Source organism: Asparagus officinalis, chromosome 7, assembly GCF_001876935.1.
Source record: "Asparagus officinalis chromosome 7, Aspof.V1, whole genome shotgun sequence".
In the NCBI taxonomy this organism is placed as follows: Eukaryota; Viridiplantae; Streptophyta; class Magnoliopsida; order Asparagales; family Asparagaceae; genus Asparagus; species Asparagus officinalis.
In genome coordinates this window covers 145,772,033-145,792,429 of record NC_033800.1, presented here as the reverse complement: position 1 = coordinate 145,792,429, position 20,397 = coordinate 145,772,033, and the positions used below count along the sequence as shown (strand labels likewise).

At 36.0% G+C, this 20,397-nt stretch overlaps 1 protein-coding gene across 2 annotated transcripts in view; it reads right to left on the bottom strand.

Moving 5' to 3' along the window:
- LOC109849046 (glutamine-dependent NAD(+) synthetase) overlaps window positions 1-20,397 on the bottom strand; it is a 53,798-nt gene that overhangs the window by 6,567 nt on the left and 26,834 nt on the right. Inside the window, exon 15 of one of the 2 annotated variants that reach the window (XR_002248974.1) lies at window positions 10,632-10,751. The exons of the other annotated variant lie outside the window; for it this stretch is intronic. The gene's annotated coding sequence lies outside the window, so the exon portion shown is untranslated. Of the gene's footprint in view, window positions 1-10,631; window positions 10,752-20,397 lie in introns of those variants that run through there. 2 annotated transcript variants of the gene reach the window in all.

The window sequence follows — 20,397 nt, the reverse complement described above, 5'->3', positions numbered from 1 at the left end:
ATTTTTGACTATTTTTAGTCATTTTGACCTATTAGTAAATAATTTTATCAATAAGAATTAATGATTTTATGAGCTATAACACATAAGTTTCGTCATTTTCAGTCGTTTAGATCCATTGGCAAATAATTTCATAGACACTAAAATATGTGATTTTCACAACTAATGAATTGTGGCCATTTTTAGTTTTTTCTGTTGGCCTTCTTGTTTTGATGATGATTTACAAACAATTTACTACTAATGTTGTTTGTCTAGTGTTTGTGCATTCCTATGTATTGTAGACAAACAACGTTGTTGGAGGTTGGATGGATTGAGCCTACACGATCATATCAAGAGGAGGTTGGTGGAATTGTGGAGTGAAGCATCGTACAATTCAAGTTCAAGATCCAAGTTTAGCTTCATCCGCAAGTGTACCAAGATAGAGCTTCGTTGAAGATCAAGATTGCTTGGGTAATTTAGTTTAGGAATTTATATTATGTGTGTTAGTACTTTAAGCTCAATCATATACACACATACACGTTTTGAATTTTGTATATATATAGTTATATATATACGTATATGTTTTGGTTTGATAGTTTTCAAGTTTTACTATGAAACAAATGAATAGAATTGGAAAATACTATTTTGTTTCATGTTTATATACCTATATATGATTTCCCCTTTAACAAGCTTATATTTAATGAAATCATATTTAGTGTTTTGAATATATTTGCATAGAATATACAATTTTATGAAAATATTGCATTTCTAGGTTATAGACTTCATAACAACATGTTATATCCTTTATCAAGTCTATACAATCATTTCATAAGGTTTCAAAATGTTGTTTAAGTCAAAATATCAAAATATCAATTTTCAGGTTTTCATGTTTTGGACTATTTTGTAAAATGATGATATTTTTCATTTGGGAAGTCCTTTTTCGAAACCAGTCGTTGTAGCATGTTTATTATCATGTCTACAATCATTCCCCAAAGTTTTACATTTTTTGGAATTTATTTGATATTTTTAAACAGCGTTTTAAAATCAGCAAAACAATTTTTGAATATGTCAGATTTCGGTCGACCGCACCGGTCGACCGAACCTGAGGTCAAAAGTTCACTGGGCGACAGAAAGCCTGTCGGTCGACCGGTCCGGTCGACCGATGAAAATTTTCGGTCGACCGACGAATTTTCCGGTCGACCGACGAGTGTTCCTTCAGCTTCCAACGGCTAGTTTTTTGACCGTTGCCTTGGGGCTGTTTTGTCTTTTGCTCTGGTTTCTTGGCTGAGTTGTGAGAGGGTATAAATACCCCATTGTCTTCAACTCTCAAGCTAACCAAGAAATGTTTTAAAAGAAAAGAAAAGTTTAAGCAAGGGTTTAGGGTTTTACTGTTTGTTTTGAGTTTGGGTTTCTGTTTACAAAGGAGGAAGTTTTCACTGCAGATTGAGGGATTCATTCTCAATCCCCTTCATCCTCTTCTTGTGTTCTTAGAGAAGTTTTCTAACTCTTTTCTCTAGCAATTTCATTATTGATTTTCATATTCTTATTATTGCTAGTTTGTTAATTGAGTTAGATTTTATTTTACTCATTGTTACACACACCCACATTGAGCTTATAGTATTTGCATACATAGTATAGTTGGGTGGTGAGAGATTGTAACTTTGAGTTGTGCTTTCATTGTGTTCTCATCTATTGTAGAGAACAAATTTGTTGTATTTACTTTGTGAGTGTTGTAAGGTTTTCGGTGAGCTAGAAACCGAGTGTGTAGTGAGGTTTTCGGTGAGCTAGAAACCGAGTGTGAGGAGTGACGTTGATCGGTGAGCGTTGAAAACCGATACTGTGAGGTGTAAACGTTATTCGGGTGAACGTAGAAAACCCGGTTGATAGTGGATTTCTCCCCGGGAGTGGGGAGCGGAGACGTAGGACGGAAGGTCCGAACTCCGTGATCATATTGCTTGTTTGAGTGTGCTTTGGCGTTCATTCATATTTATGTTCATATCTTATATCGCCATTGTCATTAGCTCATTATCTATATCATCCACTATCTTGTTTAGATTGTTTACCCCTTGTGTTAGTTTACATATCCTATACATATATCATATTGTATATCTCTTTGATAGGATATATCATCTTGTGTTAGCTCATATATCCTTGCATATATCTCATAGTATATATCATTGCTAGGATATTTACCTTTGTTCATATTGCTTATTCTTGCACATAACTCTTGTATATCTATCTTGCAAGAATATACTTGTTAATTAATTTTAATTGGCACTTAAATCGGATTAGATTAGCATAAGACCCTAATCACCCCCCCTCTAGGGTCTAACAATTGGTATCAGAGCTTGGTGCTCTTTGATTTAAGGTCTAATCGCCTTGAGTTAAAGATCCAAGTTAGCTTATTGTGCTAATCTAATTTTGAGCTTTATTTGTATCTTGCTTGCATATATTTTTACAAATTATGAATATGAATGATGCATCTTGTTTAGGCTATGATTCTAGTATTGCTCCTAAATTCAATGCTTTCCCTTATGCTCAATGGTGTTTTAGATTCAAAATATTTGTTCAATCTAAAAATATCGATTTATGGGAAATCATTGATTGTGCTTATATTGTGCCCACGTTGGAGAAATCCAAGTGGAGCAAACATGATAAAAAGATGTTTATTATGAACAAGCTTATGTTAGAATTTTTATTAAATGCATTTGATTCATTTATGTCTAACAAGCTTGATTCTTTTGATAGCGCTTATACATTATGGAAATTCATAGAAGCGCATCAAGGAGACTTGGAGGCGATCCGACAAGCTTTGGAGGATCCCGCTTCAAATTCAAAAGGGGCATCATGCACACGGCCACTAGGCGATAACCCTAGTGAGGTTTGCGAGTTCGAAACCATAAATGATTTACCTAATGATGAACTTGCTTGTGCTAGTGAAAAATTATTACATGCCTTTAACAAATTGCAAAATGATTTCATTAATTTACAAAGCAAGCATGAAATTTTGAAATCCGATCATGAGTTGTTAGCATCTAAGTTTGAAACTATTTCTAATGAAAATGTGATCCTTAAAGAAAACAATGAAAAATTAAAATTGGATCATGTTTCTTTAACTTCAAACGTTGCTAGTTTAACTCATGAAAGAGATAATGCCATGTTAGAAGTAAAGAACATACAAAATAATACTGCTTCCTTTATAAATGATTATTTATGTTCTACTTCTAAAAATGCATATGTGCCTAAAAATGAAGATTTGAATCTTATGAAAAATAGTATTTCATCTTTAGATTCAACTTTGAGAATATGCATTAATAATCATAAGAAGCTTATGGATATGTGTGCTAAATCAAGATCATCCACTCATTATGCACACATGTATAGCAAAACTTATAAGTGTTCTATTTGCGGCCGTCAAGGTCATTTAGCTAAGTTTTGTTATGATGCACACAAACTTAAGAATTCTAATGCTCCTTGTGCATCTCATGTAGCTTCTTCATCTTGTACACTTACACATTCACATGCTCATTCTCACAAAGTTCATCATAAGCATGCTAGTGTGTTCAAGTGTGATTATTGTGGTCGTTTTGGTCATTTGGCCAAATATTGCTTTGATTTGAAAAGAAAATCTCATTTGACAAATGCTTCCAATAGACCACATGTTTTTAAATGTGATGTTTGTGGTAGGTTTGGACATCTTGCTAAATTTTGTTTTGATATACAAAAAGCTTCTAAATTGCAATATGTTCCAAATAGACCATTGTTTAAGAATGTTTCTCATTTGCAAAATAATTTTAAAAGAAAATCTTTATTTGCAAATGATTCCCGTGCACGAGCTAATGGTCCACAAAAACAAATGGATCTCTTTCATTGCACAAATTGCAATCGGAAGGGTCATTTGAATGAATATTGTTTTGACCATGTTAGTGCACCATATGTGCCTAAGAGGGTTCATAACCCTAAGGCTTTGAGCTTTAATGATAGGGGTCATGTCCCTAAATCTTTTGGTACCAAGAGTTCTTGGGTACCAAAACAAATTTAAATTTTAAACCAAGAATTTTAGTGTTCATACTTTTTCCTTTCTTGGTTTTAAAATTATGTCTTAAAATATTTTGATTATGAAAATAAATTTATAATTGATAAAATCTTTTGTTTTCATGATTATTTGTTTTGTTTTGATGAGAGGTTTGTACTTATATAACCCTCCGGATTTATTGGGTGTTTATTCCCAAATCATGTTTACCGGATGCTAAAATGTTCATATGGGTTAATACTAGCTCAAGAGCTAGATATAGTTGCCTCTCTTGATTTTTGAAAATCAAAGATGATTTTTAGTTTTTCAAATCCATAGTTCATGAGTTACTTTTGAGCTATGAAAATTTTGCTTTGATTTGTTATTTTGAATTCATTATATAAGCACAAATAGATGATTCAAATTTTAAATATGCTTTATAATGTATTCTATGAGTGGTTTGATCAAGTTATGTAAAGAAAATTTTTCTTTATTGATCAAACATTGTTTTTGAATATAAACTTTGATTTATGATTTCTTTTGGTTGAATTGTTTTCATTTGAAAACTTTTTGCATGATTCTCATGTTCCTCTTCTTTTGATTTCATAAATCTATTCTTTTATATGGTTTTTATATTTTTTGTGTTAATGAGACACTATTTTCATATTGACATATTTATATGTGTTCTCATTATCTTCATGTATGTGAGTAAATTTTTAGCATATTCATGTATGCTTGCTCACATATGTTTTGCCATGATCTTCATCGCATATATTCTATATGGCTTTTTGATAGGGGGAGCAATCCCTATACTTGTTTGATACTCACCTATGCTTATTGATAGGGGGAGCTTTCGCTCTCTTAATCCTTTTGTCCCCTTTTTGATGTTGTCAAAGGGGGAGAAATATTGTGAGTATACATTTATATGCATGTGTATTATCTTGTATATGTTCATTTCCTTCATGCATATATTCCTTTTTGTAAATTGTTTGTCATCATCAAAAAGGGGGAGATTGTTGGCCTTCTTGTTTTGATGATGTTTAACAAACAATTTATTACTAATGTTGTTTGTCTAGTGTTTGTGCATTCCTATGTTTTATAGACAAACAACGTAGTTGGAGGATGGATGGATTGCGCCATAACGACGATATCAAATGGAGGTTGGCGGAATTGTGGAGTGAAGCAACATACAATTCAAGTTAAAGATCAAGTTCAAGCTTCATCCGCATGTGTACCAAGTCGAGCTTAATGAAGATCAAGATCTAGCTTTGGGTAATCGCTTCGAACGCCTGCGGGAGAGCTTCGAATGCCTGCGGAAAGGCTTCGATCGCGTGCTGAAATGGAGGCGACGGGAGATCAGAAGGGGGATTCGCTGGTGTTCAAGAGAAATGGAGGCGACGGGTTAGTTTAGGCCCTCTAGGGTTTTGTTAACAAGTAAGTAAATCAAATCACAGCCGTTCTTTTTTTTTAAAGCAATCTAAACCGTTGATAAAATAACCTAAGTTACTAAACGTTACAGTGTTACGTTACATAACCTACGTTATAAGGAAAATAACGTACGTTATTTTGTCCTTGCGTTATATTCAAACGTTATGTAACGTTAAGCTTGCGTTACGTTACGTTATGCGTTATTTTGCGTTACGAAACGCGTTATTTTCAACACTGATGCATGATATATTATCTTGTATATGTTCGTTTCCTTCATGTATATATTCCTTTTTGTAAATTGTTTGTCATCATCAAAAAGGGGGAGATTGTTGGCCTTCTTGTTTTGATGATGATTTACAAACAATTTACTACTAATGTTGTTTGTCTAGTGTTTGTGCATTCCTATGTTTTGTAGACAAACAACGTTGTTGGAGGATGGATGGAATAGAGCTTCAACGATCATATCCAAAGGAGGTTGGCGGAATGTCGGTGAAGCCTTGCTATTCAAAGTTCAAGATCCAAGTTCAAGCTTCATCCGCGAGATTACCAAGTCAAGCTTATTGAAGATCAAGATCATTGCTTGGGTAATTTAGTTTAGGAATTTATATTATGTGTGTTAGTACTTTAAGCTCAATCATATACACACATACACGTTTTGGTTTTTGTATATATATAGTTATATATATACATATATGTTTTGGTTTGATAGTTTTCAAGTTTTACTATGAAACAATTGAATATAATTAGAAAACATATTTTTGTTTCATACTTATATGCATATATATGATTTCATCAATATCAATTTTAGTTAGTTAAATGAAATCATGTTTTAGTGCATTATATGTGTATGTTGATAAAATACTACATTCATTGTTTATAGACTTCATAACAATAGTTTATATCTTTTATCAAGTCTATACAATCATTTCATAAGGTTTCAAAATGTTGTCTAAGTTAAAATATCAAAATATCAATTTTCAGGTTTTCATGTTTTTGAACATATTTGCAAAATGATGATATTTTTCATTTGGGAAGTCCTTTTTCAAAACCAGTCGTTGTAGCATGTTTATTATCATGTCTACAATCATTCCCCAAAGTTTTACATTTTTTGAAATTTATTTGATATTTTTAAATAGTGTTTTAAAATCAGATATACAGCTTTTTCAGAAGTATCAGTATTCGGTCGACCGCACCGGTCGACCAAACCTGAGGTCTAAAGTTCACTAGGCGACAGAGAGCTGTCGGTCGACCTGTCCGGTCGACCGATGAAAATTTCCGGTCGACCGCAGTATTTTTCCAGAGAGTCATCGGTCGACCGGTCCGGTCGACCGAGAGCTCAAATCGGTCGACCGACAGAATTTCCGGTCGACCGACGTTAGTCCAGAAAGTTTTCTTCGTGTTTTGGCTCTCATCGGTCGACCGACGGAATTTTCGGTCGACCGACAATATAGCCGTTGCTTTTTAACGGCTCTTTCTCTGAGCTGTTTGCTGGGGTTTTTGGTCATTTTGTTTTGGGGGTTTTTGCTGAGATTTCTAGTGGGTATATATACCCCATTGCTGATGTCTTTTCAAAGTAGTTAAGAGAGTTTTTTAATCAAGTTTAATAAAGTTTTTAACAAGGGTTTTAGTTTGGTTTAAGTGTGTTTAAAAAGCTTTTAAGCAAATTGAGAATTTGTTTTGATGAATCAAATTTCACAAGGGCAAAGAGGAGATCATCCTTTGGTGTTTGGGCATTCAACTCATCTCTCTCTCACTCTTGATCTATAGAGAAGTTTTCCTTAAACTCAATTCTAGCTATTTATTGTTTTGATCTTAATTTCCATAAGCTAGATTTATATATTGAGTTTAATTGTTTTATTGATACTCTTTGTTCACACACAACCTTTTGAGCTTATTGTATTTACATTCATAGTATAATTTTGGGTTGTGAGATTAGTGACTTAGAGTTGTGCTTAATTGAGTTCTCACCTTGTTTAGAGAACAAATCATTTGATTTATATTGTGCTTATTGTGAGGATTCACTTGTAATACACTTGTACACCGAGAGAAGTGTGTGGTGAGAGACGGGGTCGAATCCAAGAGGAGTGGCGTCGGTTGACGTGCCTAGGGAGAGGTTGTAACCGAGCACTTAAGGAGGAGGACACGGGCTAGGACCAACACTTAGTGTGTGAGGTGTGATTACATAGTGATTGTATTGTGAGGTGTAAACGTTGTTCGGGTGAACGTAGAAAACCCGGTTGTGATAGTGGAGATCTCCTCGAGGTGAGGAGCGGGGACGTAGGTCGTGGGGACCGAACCTCGTAAACATATCGTTTTGTTTGTGATTGCATTGGCGTTCTTATTCTTGTTTTCATATCTTATATCGCCTTTGTGTATTGCTCATCATATTACCCTATCACTTGTGTAGATTGTTTAATTTACCCTTGTATTGTTTATATATCCTTGCATATATCTCTATCATATAGGATATATCACTTTGTGTATATTGCATATTCTTGCACATAACTCTTTGTATATCTATCTTGCAAGAATATAGTTGTTAATTAATTTTAATTGGCATTTAATCAGATTAGATTAGCATAAGACCCTAATCACCCCCCCTCTAGGGTCTAACATTTTCAATCCGTTGTTATATAATTACGTGTGAGCTAGACTTCATGATTTCATGAACTATAATGCACAATTTTTGGCTATTTTTTGTCATTTTTTTCATAGCAAATAATTTCACGGATGCCAAAATTCACGATTTTGATGAGCTATAACACATGAATTTTGGCCATATTCATTTTGACCCATTAGTAGATAATTTTATGAATGCTAAAAATTCATGATTTTCGCTATAATTGCTTTTTATCTTTTTATTTCATAGGAGCAAAAATTATTTTCATGAGCTATATCGCATAATTCTTGTCCATTTTAAGTATTCATATGGGGGCCAAAATCAAGATTTTATTAGCTATTATTAGTCCACGGTTTTTAGCAATTATTAGTCCTTCCAACCATAGGCAAATAATTTCAGTGTGGCCAAAATCACAAATTTATTGGCAATAAAGTAGGATTGCAAGGAATTTTTAGTCATTTCAACCCATTGGCAAATAATTTCATGGACTCCAAAATTTTATGAGCTATATTCCATATATGCCAAACTTCATTATTTCATTAGCTATAACCCAAGATTTTTAGCTATTTTAGTTGTTTCGACCTAAAGGTAAATAATTTTACTAGGCCTAAAATTTTTGATTTCATGAGCTATAATACATAATTTAGGATATTTTTAGCTATTTTGGTCCATTGGAAAATAATATCATGGATTCTAAAATTTGTGACTTCATGAGCTTTATTCCTAGAGGCCAAAGCTCACGATTTCACTAGTTATAACCAACAATTTTTAGCCAGTTTTAGTCATTTTGACGCATAGGCAAATAATTTCTCTGAGGCTAAAATTCACAATTTAATGAACTGTAGTGCTCTAGATTTGTCCATTTTTAGTCGCTTTGACCCATTGGCAAATAACTTCGCGGAGGCAAAAATTCAGAATTTCATGAGCTATAAAGCATGATTTTTGGCCAATTTTAGTTGTTTTGGCCCATTGGTAAATAATTTTATGGATGCTAAAATTAATGATTCATGAGCTTTGACCCATAAATTTTGGCTATTTGTAAACATTACAATCCATTGGTAAATAATTTCATGAATGTCAAAATTCACAAATACATGAGCTATAGCACATGAAATTTGTCCATTTTTTGTTGTTTCAGCTCAATGATAAATAATTTCATGAATGCCAAAATTCATCATTTCATGAGCTACATATTACTTTTGGTCATTTGTAACCGTTTCAACCCATTGGATATAATTGTTTTGACCCGGTAGCAACCAATTTAGTCTTTTTGACCCACTGCCAAATAATTTTGTGAATTCTTAAATTCACAATTTTCATGAGGTATAACGCATAATTTAGGCTATATTAAATTATTTTGATCCATCAACAAATAGTTTCACGATGGCAAAAATTCACAATTTTACTAACTATAGTGATGCGGCATAAACATATACCAAAATTTGCAAGTGCACAATTAATCAAGTTATAGTATAAAAAGTTATCGATCCCACGAGGAAGGTGTTTGTAGAAAATTATTAGAATCGGTTCGTATGTTGTGTGCATGACAATTAGGAGTGATGATAGATGTGATTGTGGAGAGATGAAGAGAATGAGAATGATTGTGTGTAAAAAATGATATTGAGAGTGATAGATAAAGAATAAATGAAATCACAAGGAAAGAAAGAAAAATGAAGGAAATAAAAATAAAAAAAAAAAGAAAAGGAAAAATAAAGAAAGAAAAGAACGAGGGTTCAATTAAAGATATGAGGAATCTAGAATTGAACTTACCTCAAAAGAAAAGGCAATTCCCTAGAGGGCTCTAGCCTCAAGGCAAATCAAAGAATATGAAAATAAAGGAAAATAAAAACTAATCCCAAGAGGGTTCTAACCTCAAGGTGAATAGTATAAGAAAATAAAATATAACTAAAAAATAAATTATAAAAACTAAACTACAAAATAAATTGCAAGAATTAAATGCGAGAAAATAAATCTATCTACTCTATAAGCATGAAATAAATCTAAGACAAGAGGGTTTTAGCCTCTTGGCTATTTAAGCAAGAAAATAAAAAGATAAAAATATTAACAAAGAGGAAATTTACCACCCAAGAGGGTTCTAGCCTCAAGATGAAAGCAAACCTCACTCTTTATCTTCATCTTCATCTCATCTTCATCTTTATCATCAAACAAAGAGAAGAAAAGGAAAATATGAAGATGTGAAAAAAATTCTTTTATTGATTGTAACAAAAAGTTACAAAATTGGAAGGTCTTCTCAATTAAGAGTAACCCTCGTCTCCAAATGAAGTTACAAAATTTTTCACACCCCAACTCCTCACTCTCTACCCCTATTTATTGTAAACATCAGTGAATGAGAGCTATTGGATCAAACTTGAGCCCCAAGACAGGCAAAATCACCCATTGACTCGCGCTATAGTAAACTGGCATCGATGCCGGCTTCGATGCCGGATCGATGCCGACATCGATGTCGATACCCACTATATCCAAACATCGAGATATGCGATTTTCATATATTATATGTTAAATTCCGCCTTTCTGATTGGGAGATATCGTCATTTCTTTGTGGCCAACCATTTTGAATATGATTTTTTTTATATTGGATTTTTGATTTTCTCCGGCTTCTACAGGCTACTCGGCTTGATTCTGGGCTTCAATAAAATGTTACAAAATGAGAAAGTTGGAGTCTTTTAGGCTTTTATTCATTATTTCTCCATTAACCTGCAATTAAAAATAAAAACAATTATTAGTGGTATATTTATTCATATAAAATAGATAATGAGGGTATAAAACTATAATAAAAATATGATTATCCAATAGCCCACGATTTTTTATAATTTTTAGCAATTTCGTAGACAAATAATATCACTGCAGCTAAAATTTATGATTTCATTAATAATAATGCATGCTTTTAGGCTATTTTTAGTCGATTCAGCCCAATTAGCTATAACACATGATTTTTGCAATTTTTAGTCATTTCAACCCATTGACAAACAATTTCACTTAGCTAAAATACATGATTTATTAGCTATAGTGCACGATTTTAGACTTTTTTAGTCATTTGGCCCATTAGCAAATAATTTTATAGATACAGAAATTCACAACTTCATAAGTTATAACCCATAATTTTTAGTCATTTCTAGTCGTTTTCTCCAATGGGCAAATAATTTCATCGAGGCCAAAACTAACGATTTCGTGAGTTATGATGCCCGACTTTTGGCCATTTTCAATCATTTTTGCCTTCTGGGGAATAATTACATGGAGGCCAAAAGTTACGATTTCAAGAGCTATAATGCACAATTTTTTGGCCATTTTAGTCATATTGACCCATTGGCAAATAATTTCAATGATGACAAAATTAATGATTTTGTGATCTGTAACGCATGATTTTTAGCTATTTTACTTGTTTTCACTTGTTGGCAATCAATTTTGTGGTTGCCAAAATTCACAATTTTATGAGATATAATGCAGGATTTTTGGCCGTTTTTAATTGTTTTGACCTGTTCGCAACAATTTCTTAGATGTGAAAATTCATGAGTTATAACGCATAATTTTTTGTTATTTTTAGTCGTTTCAACCCATTGGTAAATAATTTCATGGATGCCAAAATTCATGAATTCATGAGCTATAATACATAATTTTTGTCCATTTTAATCATTTTGACCAATTGGTAAATAATTCACGAAGACCAAAATTCACAATTTTATGAGTAATAATGCTCAAAATTTTACCATTTTCATTTGATTCAACCCATTAGCAATAATTTCACAGAGATAATAATTCTTGATTTTATGAGCTATAACACATGATTTTTAGCCATTTTGAGTCATTTTGACTCATTGGTAAATAATTTCGCGAAGATAAAATACCACGATTTCATGAGCTACATTCCACGGGGGTCAAAATTCAAGATTATATTAGCTACCCAAAAAATTTCATAATTTTTAGGCCATTTCATTCCATAGGCAAATAATTTTACTGAAACCAAAATTCATGATTTCATGGGCTATAATGCCAGACTTTTGGATATTTTTAGTCATTTCGCCCATTGGCAAATAATTTCACGTTTCTTGATTTCATAAGCTATAATGCACGTTGTTTGGCTATTTTTAGTCACTTTGACCCATTAGCAAATAGTTTTGTGGATGTCAAAGTTCATAATTTCATCAGCTATAAGGCCTCTGCCACTTTTAGGCGTTTCAACCCATTGACAAATAATTTTATTGAGTCCAAAATTTACAACTTTATGAGCTATAATACACAATTGTTGGTTATTTTTAGTCATTTTGATCAACTGGCAAATAGTTTTGTAGAAGCCAAAATTCATAATCTCATGAGTTGTAACGCATGACTTTTGGCTAGTTTTAGTTGTTTTAATCCATTAGCAAATAATTCCCGTAGGCCAAAATTCATATTTTTATGAGCTATAATGAATAATTCTTTGCCAATTAAAACAGTTTTGAGCTAGTGGTAAATAATTTTATGGATGTCTAAATTTATGATTTCATGAGCTATAACGCAGAATTTTTGACCATTTGTAATCGGTTTGACCATTTGACAAATGATTTCATGGATGCCAAAATTCATAATTTCATGAGCTATAACACACGATTTTGGCCATTGGTGAATAATTTCATGGATGCCAAAATTTAAGATTTCATAAAGTATAGCGCATAATTTTGGGCTATTTTTTAATCATTTTGACCTATTGGTAAATTATTTTATAGACAAAAAATAATGATTTCATGAGTTATAACGCATAAGTTTTGGCCATTCAGTTGTTTTGACCATTTGCAAATAATTTCGTAGATGCTGAAATACTCGGTTTTTATAAAGAATGAATTGTGGTCATTTTTAGTTGTTTTGATCCATTGTTATATACTTACGTGTAAGCTAGACTTCACGATTTTACGAACTATGACGCACAATTTTTAGACATTTTTTGTCATTTCGATCCATTGGCAAATATTTTGCGGATACCAAAATTCACAGTTTTGATGAGCTATAATGCATGAATTTTGGTCATATTTAGTCATTTTGACGCGTCGGTAAATAATTTTGTGAATGCCAAAATTCATTATTTCCGCTATAGTTATTTCTTTCCTCTTTCGTTGTTTTGACCCATCAGTAACTGTTATGGTGTTTCCATTTTCGCCAAAGTGCAATTCATTACCAAACACTGGACATATGTTATTTCCACATACAACACCCCAATCAACTTGGCGGCCTAGGCCTCGTAGGGATTCTGACTTAGCCAACTCGTCGAGTTGATACTCATTTATGTCGACTCGAAAGGCGGTACTAGTCGACCCTCTTGTCGAAGACGACTCGCCAGGAGTCCACTCGACCATTTGTTCAAACGTCGAAAGGTGTTACTTATCGGCAAAGTTAAAGGACTATTTTCGTCTCAAGCTTCTCTCTGGCAACGTGTCAGCATCGCATTTAATGCATGCCAGACGCATCATGCCTCTGACCCCGATAGTCTTCATGACTCATCGGACCACGTGGACACCTCCATATTGCTACTCACTTCTCGTTTAACACTGAAGTGATCTTTCCCCTAGTCACTAGCTGATACTTATAAAGCACAGCTGACGCAGCCGCTAGCCTATACTTCACCACCGCCTCCCAGTGCTTGGTCAAAGTGACCAATTTACCCTTACAACTTTGGTATATACATATACTATTTCAACTTGGGCCAGGTCAGATTCTGGATTTGGATCCAAATTCTTAAAATTTTGCAAATCATACTACACACACACAAGAACTCTCACAGTTCTTACTTACCCCACTCAACTTGATTGTCGTGGGTACTACGGGGCTCTTACAAATTTCTACACGTGCAGATTTTTCAAATACCAAACTCAAGAACCAGATATAAAGTTGGGGAAGAAAGCGACCACTCATCAATCATCATCAAACTCATTCAAACACAGATACATATTGACTGCATGATCCCTTAACATCAATAGTTTGGCACTCATCGTGAGGCATCTTTCTTTTTTGAGAAAACATGTCAGGTTCTGAACAGTTGTTCAATCAGTCTCACCTTGTAGAACGACACCAGAGCTACGTTACCCGAGCCCTACCTTGAGGAAACAGCTCACAAGCTCTCTCAGTCTTTCAAAGATCAATTTGCTATCTTTCCTAATGAACTTCTCAGCCGGCTTCCACAGCCGTAGCGAGCTACCTCAGCTCTCCCTCCACCTTCTGAAGACTAGTGGTCGGAGACTCATACTCCTACCGGAGCTCAGTGAGTGGTCCAACCTCGGACTCCTCATGCTGTTGCCAAGCAGATGGGGGATCATGTCGAACACGCATCCCCACCACCGCGTCGATCGACGACGACAACCCAGACGACAACCATTGCGTTGATCGGCTCGCGCTGACGAATCTCGCCGACATCACCATCGTCATCAGGAGACCTCTGGTGAGAGTCCAGTCCCGGGTCACTTTGGGGACCGCAATAGGGGAGTGGTCTCTAAGACTCTCCTCCATCATCGTGCCTCCCCATCCCCCTCTGTTACCATGGGGGCCTCTGGATACGACCGAGTGTACAGACCGGTCGCCGATGCCATCAGGGGTAACACCTCTCTCTCCCTCCCTCCCTCCCTCCCTCTCTCTCTCCATCAGGGGTAACACCTCTCTCTCTCTCTCTCTCTCTCTCTCTCAGATGACATCATAAATGCCCCATGTGAAAAGTTCAAGATGCCTCACGTGGAGAAGTACGAAGGCGATGTAGACTGTGACGCCTCTGGTTTCACACATGGCTGCAGTCTAAGGTGAACCCAAAGATGTCAAACCTGTCATGTACCCAATACTGTGCAATAACATGTTTCACCATCACAGTAATATCTCTCTAGTAGAATCAAATACAAGAAGTAAGGGCACAAGCATATATAGTAAATATGACAATACAAGGAACACAATATAGAGAAAAGATCCAATAAGGTTTATAATTATGTTCTAACAAAGGACAAGAAGTACATCTAATAAACCGAAATAAAAATAATGAATCTCTAATACAAAAGAGTCAACTGAAAAGTATATAGGCACTCAACTCAACCTCCAAAAGAAATATAACTCTAAAAGATTGAAAATAATAAAATATCCACCGTGGAGCGCCTACTAACTATCTACTATTAAATGACGGCGAACTATGTCGAGTCTCCGTCAACCTGCAACTCTCTAAATCCCTGACTCGCTGCTTGAAAACGATGGAAATAACGAGCGTCAAAGCGCTAGCGAGAACATCTCCACCGCCCAAGGGGGAAGAGGGTTATGTGTATAAAAAATACAAGTTATAGGATATATAGATATCACGCCCCGTGCCTACAGGCCTGTTGGCGTGTGTTAGTCGTGGGACGCACCAAGAACAACACGATGTTGGCTAAAGTCCACTGTCAAAATGCTAGCACTAGTTGTTCTTGAGCCTTGAACTTCTCTATTTAAGTCACTAACATTTCTTCACACTAATCCATGTGAGACAAAAGTGGGGTTTTTCATAGTAATCCATGTGGGACTAAAGTGGGGTGTCACAATCATCTCACCTTATAAATACAACGTCCTCGTAGTCACGACATAACAATTGGCACATCCCAGTATCACTGCCAGGCGATGTGAACTCTAGAGGTGGCTCCCACCGTATCTACACGGTGTAGCATTTAACCCCGTATAGCACTTAGCTCCACACTTCCGTCTGGCAACTGCTTTGATACCATTTGTCACGCCCGGGACCACGAGCCCGTTAGTACTTGCAAGCTGTGGGACCCACTAAGAACAACTCGATGTTTGCTAAAATCCATTGTCAAAATGCTAGCACTAGTTGTTCTTGGACTTTGTCTATTTAAACCACTAACATTTCTTCACACTAATCCATGTGGGACTAAAGTGAGGGTTCTTCAAGCTAATCCATGTTGGATTAAAGTTGGTGTGTCATAATAGATATATAAATCCTACATCCTGAACTAGGAAGAATTAATATTTAGAAACCCACAACACAAGAATGAGTACGTTGAGCGAAATAATCCAAACAAGAAAACCCTCATATATATACCATGTATCTCAAATTGTGGATCGCTAAATATTAACTCCAAAATCCTATGAATAAAATAATTAACAAAGAACAATACATTATCAAGCCTCATTCATAACAAATCGTATCATAACAACTCACATTTCCCTCGGGTAGTTGGCGTGGGAACAAAAATAAATATTCAGTAAAAGATCTCATTTAGGATACGCGGTACATAACAAACCATAACCTTATACTCTAGCCTCGAGGTAGGTAACACGAGAGCAAGTTTATAATTTTGCATGATCCTCTACAAAGAAAATGATTTGGAGTATAGGCGCTCACAATATCATGTGACTCATCACAATATTTTGTGGTTCACTACCTTACACGAACACCTTGCGGAGTATAGGCACATCAGCCTAATCCGGAACACAATAATGCATAGCGGAGTGTAGTCCACTGCGATCTCATTGTAGTACACCAACTAACACACACTGAGTGTAGTCAACCACAGTCTCAATGTGGTGCACCAACTAACACCACTCAAGCATCCAAAATTACCGTAAAATGAAACAAATGTTATTCCCTATCATGACAAGCTCAAAAATATCAGATTACACACCTCCATACGCTTGTGCGTACTTGTACCCAATACGTGCACTCTCATGGTCACGTACGTATGTCGACGTACAGCTCGTACTTCGTGGTTGCGATCAAACGCGCATGGTAAATCAACTTATGCAAAACAGCTCAAATCGGTCGACCGACATAACCCACCGGTCGACCGACGGTGACAACAGGCACACACATATCAACTTCGGTCAGTCGACCGATTACCTAGGTCGGTCGACCGACCAGAGGAAATTTTCCAGTTTTCCTGCAGACTAATCGGTCGACCAATTTCTTTGATCGGTCGACCGATGCTGGTGACAAATCAAAATTCGGTTTTTTCTCTATCATGAACAAAATCAAAATTTCTCAAAAGAACCCATGTATAAATTTTGATTTAGTATAATTTGGGTTTAATCTACTACATAAAATCACAATTATGAATATGAGAGAGATCTAATAACCCTAACATAGTTGTGTATATAAAATCATCATGAAAACAAATAACTTTAACATAATCTCATGTTAAATTTGTTTCAAATCTTAAACCCAAATCAAATAATCTGTTTCATAACTTTTTAAATCAGAAAGATCAAATCTTTATGTTATACAGATAAAAGGGGTGATCTTTACACATAATATAGGTTTTTAAAATCCAAACAAAACCTAGAAAACGAGGATGAGATTGGAGGAGATGAAAATCCAAACAAAACCAAGAAAACGAGGATGGAATTGGAGGAGATGAAACTCGCCTAAAAAATTTCGTGCTGAACTCCCACACATGCAAGGAACTCAATCCTCCCTCACCGAAAACCGCCGATCACGCTCTCTCTTGGTCTTTTTGTTTCTCAAAGCTCTCCAAATACTTAAACTGATGAATTAGGATTTTGAGAGGGCGGTTGCTGCTCAGGATATGAAGAATAAAAGAGGAAAAAGTCGGGTATATATGTATATATACATATACAAAACAGACCTGACCCGAAACTAAACCGAAAAATCGTCAGCTATCCATCGGTCGGCCGATTGCTAGGGTCGGTCGATCGACCAGTGTCCATCGGTCGACCGATTTCTAGGGTCGGTCGACCGACCAGTGCACAGATGCAGACTGACAGATTTTATGCACATACATATTTATACACACATATATATTTATATGTACTTAATCGATCTCAAATCGATTACAATCATGTTCATTCATTCCAGATAATATCAACCATACTAAAACTCATTTAATATTATTTATTATAATATTTTCAAAATTACGAGGTTTTACATTCACCACACATTAAAGAGAATTTTGTCCCCGAAATTCAGCAGCTATAAATCACAAACATGTGTCATATACACAATATTTACACTTAACATCTAGAATGTGAATACTCCCACTTAACCTCTAATTAAACGGAACTAGTATTTCAGGCGAAAAATCCAAACAAGGAACCCCCATGTATATATTATATGTTCCGAGTGATTAGGTGTTAAGTGTTAATACCCACATTCCAACGTGAAATGTAAAAATGCAGCTATATAGATAAAATGAACACAAACAATATTAACAATATACATGCTCGAACAGGTGTGGGTAGTCACGACGTATATCCTCCTCGCGCTCCCAGGAAGCTTCTTCAGCTCCTTTCCTGTTCCACTGCACTTTAACTAATGAGATCACTTTATTCCGAAGTTTATTGTCCTCTCTAGCAAGAATACAAACCGGTATCTCAATTGTAGTCAAATCTGTCTGAAGTTCCAAGTCTGACACATCAACCACTCTCTGCTGCTCCTCGTCGCGTAAGTGCTTCTTGAGCATCGAGACATGAAATACATCATGTACACCCAACATCGATGCTGGAAGATCTAGTCAATACGAGACGACTCCAACATGATCAATAATCCTGAACGGACCAATATTAACTTTCCCCGTCTGCCGAACCATTTGACACCCTTCATCGGTAATACTTTCAATAAAACATAGTCTCCAACCTGAAATTCTAAAGGTTATTGCCTCTGATCTGCGTAACTCTTCTGCCGACTCTGGGCTGCAAGAATACGATCCCGAATTATCGCTACCTTCTTTGTAGTTTGCCTCACAAGGTCTGGTCCAAGCAGTAAGCTATCCTCCGACTCTGCCCAACAAATCGGAGATCTACATGGCCTTCCATACAATGCTTTATATGGAGCCATACTTATAGTCAATTGATAACTATTGTTATAGGCAAACTTAATTAAGGGTATATGATCTTCCCAACTGCCTTGGAAATCCAACACACATGCCCGAAGCATGTCTTCCAATATTTGGTTCTCTCTCTTTGGACATCTGTTAGTGGGTTGTAGGCTGTCTAAAAATCACAATAGATAGCTTATCCTCCATCAAACACCGATGATGGAAGTTACAATCTGACGACTTCCAAAAGGCTACAATTTGAAGACTTTCACGTAGATCGCTGAAGGTTACAATCTGACGACCTTCACGACAACCGATGAGAAGCTCTAGTTCAACAGCATTCACAATCAACATCGGGAGTTATAATCTGACGACTCTCATATTCTCAAGGAGCCAAGACGAAGATTACAAGATAATGATCTTTGCAACGCTATGACAAAAGAGATTACTTTGTGATAATCTCTTCAAGACAAGACGCGGAGGTCCTCCCCGTGTGTCAACATCAAACCGCCAGGGTCGACCCCGCGTTGCAACATCAAAACGCGAGGGTCGAACCCACGTTACAACATCAAAACGCCAGGGTCGAACCCGCGTTACAACATCAAAACGCCAGGGTCAAACCCGCGTTACAACATCAAAACCCTGGAGTCGGACCCGCGTTACAACAAGCGAAACGTGAGCGACCCTCGCGTTCTGGATGTTCAGTCAACACCCAACCTCGCGTCTCAATTCTAAGACGCGAGGTTAGGATCTTGAACGCCAACGTGGGTGTTTGACTCATTCAAATATGAGTCGAACGGTTTCAGAACCGTTTTTCCCCACGATCTGAGGAAATCACGCTCACTTAGGAGCGGATTTAGAGGGCAGTTACACCCCCTTAATCCCCTATAAAAGCGAGTAAACTCAACTGAGTTAAGGGTTGGATTTTTCTTGGCTTGAATCGACCATTGAAGGCTGGCTTTTTGGAGCTAAGAATTGACAGCAACAGGCCTCACTTAGGAGCGGATTTAGAGGGCAGTTACACCCCCTTAATCCCCTATAAAAGCGAGTAAACTCAACTGAGTTAAATGTTCGATTTTTCTTGGCTGGAATCGACCATTGAAGCCTGGCTTTTTGGAGCTGAGAATTGGCAGCAACAGGGAAGATCATTGGGCGAACTTCAGAAGAGATCGGCATCATCCTTCAAGGAAGATCATCTTCAACGTTCGGCAATAGGAGCTTCCTCATCCTTGGCTATTAACCGATTTTCGGTTTAAATCAACTCTTTTTCAAGAGTTAAAACTCGTTCAGAGTTATCAACTCGTTCAGAGTTCTAAAACTTGCCACGCAAGTTCTCCACAACGTCAAATCGTGAGGAGAAGACATCGTTCCAGTGAATCAAGACGTGCGGATCGTCAACGGAGAGCAAACTCGACGCGAGCATTCGAGGGAAGCATTCCATCGCCACCGTGAAGAACCCAGTTTTAAACAAAAAGGAAGAACCAATTTCGTTCTCCTCTCTTTTGTAATCAAGTTGTAATCGGAATCAAAAAAATACAAGTCAATTTTTTTATTCTTTTCATTGCAATTTTCCCTACATA